Below are 2124 nucleotides of genomic sequence, written 5' to 3'. Positions count from 1 at the left end.
AATGACGCATTGAAATCAGTAATTCTCTTTTTTTTTTGATAGATGAAGGCCATGAATTAATAATAAATTTGATGGAAAGATTTTTTAATGTGTTTCTTTTAATGCAAGGTCATAACTACAAATTTTCTGGATTCTTATGGTACGTAATTCTGCTTATGCAAATCAAACGTTTTTCAAATAAAATAATTTCCAAAACAATTTTGATTTTTTAACTCAGAAAATATTTTGTGCACCTGTGACAATAGTTCCCTGGTTTCCACAGTTTAGTGAAGGAGGATTTCAAATCTGTCTTCTTCATGTTTTCCACTCATTGATGTTCTAATGTTGTTGGGTGTATATGCATTACTCCAGCCTCAAGGACTATTACTCTCACAGGGCCTGTTTCTTATATATTGTACATATATATATATATATATACATATATATGTATATATATGTATATATATATTCCTTTTATTGTTTGCTGAACTATTAAGAAATTGTACTTAATTGTACTTAAATTGTATTAACTTTGAGACTTATTTATGCTTATAAGATTGGGCCAAAGAGTGAAAGACAGAGAGATACTAGTGAAAGCTTAGGGGAAAAGATTTTTGTCTTAAATAGCATTTAATCAGATAGAAAGATGTCTTTGAGGACAAAGAGGGGGCAGAACCAAAATGGCAGAGTAAAAGTAGTGACTTACTCGAGCTCTCCCCCAAACTCCTCCAAATACCTGTAAAAAATGGCTCTAAAATTCTAAAGCCGCAGAACCCACAAAAAGACAGAGTGAAACAAATTTCCAGCCCAAGACAGCCTAGATGGTTGATCAGAAAGGTATATTGCGCCAGGCAGGAAGAGGAGCTCAGTTCGGCATGGGCGCGTCGGCAAAACAGGCCTCAGCAAACCTAGAGCACCCGTTAGAGGACTGAATCATGGGAAACTGTGGCAGTTTCCGGGCTTCCTAACCCATGAACGCCAAAGAGAACTTAGAAGGTCAGTGGGAAAAGTCTGTGACTGAGGTGAGAGAGAGGTATGGTCCCAGTTCTGGTCCAAGAGCTTGGCCCCGGGGCAGCGGCTGCTCCCAGAACTTCTGCCCACAGACTAAGGGGGAATCCAGTGACTGATGAGCAGGGGCTTCAGGGATCTGTCTGCTAGTGCAGGATTCTCTTGCTTTGCCTGTACTTGGATCCGGGTCACAGTTCTGGGTGGCGGTCCTGGGGTGAGGAGGAGTGGAGCTTGTAGTGGTGGAGGAGAGGAAATCCTCCTCACAGTTCCAAGGCAGAAAAGAATGCTTGTGATCACTCATAGAGAAGAGCACAGGCCAGGAAAGGAGTAAACACCTTGCCCCATATTGTACCACCTTGGAAGAACTGAAAATTTACAGGTCCCTAGAAGTACCTCTGAAAATAGCTGTACAAACCCCTGAAGCTTAGGACACATTGGAAGCAGACTCTTCCATTGGAAGCAGACTTTTACTTTAGCAAAGAGTTTAAAACTCAAGTAACTGGCCGAGATCATGAGTAAGCAGAGCAAAAAGAGTCATACTATATTATCTTACTTTGGTGACAATATCAAAACATACAACCAGAAGAAGACAACAAAGTCAAAGCTCCTACATCCAAAGCCTCCAAGAAAAATATGAATCGTTCCCAGACCTTGGAAGAGCTCAAAAAGGATTTTGAGAAGCAAGTAAGAGAAGTACAGAAAAAATTGGGAAGAGAAATGAGAGTGATGCAAGAAAATCAGGAAAAACAAGTCAACAAACTTCCTAAAGGAGACCCAAAAAATATTGAAGAAAATAATACCTTAAAAAATAGCCTAACCCAAATGGCAAAAGAGGACCAAAAAGCCAATGAGGAGACGAATGCTCTATAAGCAAAATTGGCCAAATGGAAAAGGAAGTCCAAAAGTTTACTGGAGAAAATACTTCCTTAAAAATTAGAATAGAGCAATTGGAAGCTAGTGACTTTATGAGAAATCAAGACACTGTAAAACCAATGCAAAAGAATGAAAAATTAGAAAACAATGTGAAATATCTCATTGCAAAAACAACAGACCTAGAAAATAGATCCAGGAGAGTTAATTTAAAAATTATTAGACTCTCTGAAAGCCATGATCAAAAAAAGAGCCTAGACATCATCT

At 38.7% G+C, this 2124-nt stretch overlaps 1 protein-coding gene across 1 annotated transcript in view; it reads right to left on the bottom strand.

The window, feature by feature from the left end:
• Nucleotides 1–2124, bottom strand: part of LOC114029964 (vomeronasal type-2 receptor 26-like) — a gene marked incomplete at its 3' end in the record, with an annotated part of 32945 nt that overhangs the window by 1230 nt on the left and 29591 nt on the right.

This window comes from Vombatus ursinus, unplaced genomic scaffold, assembly GCF_900497805.2.
Source record: "Vombatus ursinus unplaced genomic scaffold, bare-nosed wombat genome assembly UNPS02014943.1, whole genome shotgun sequence".
In the NCBI taxonomy this organism is placed as follows: domain Eukaryota; kingdom Metazoa; phylum Chordata; class Mammalia; order Diprotodontia; family Vombatidae; genus Vombatus; species Vombatus ursinus.
The sequence above is the reverse complement of the archived record's forward strand: the minus strand, read 5'-3'. Positions and strand labels throughout refer to the sequence as shown.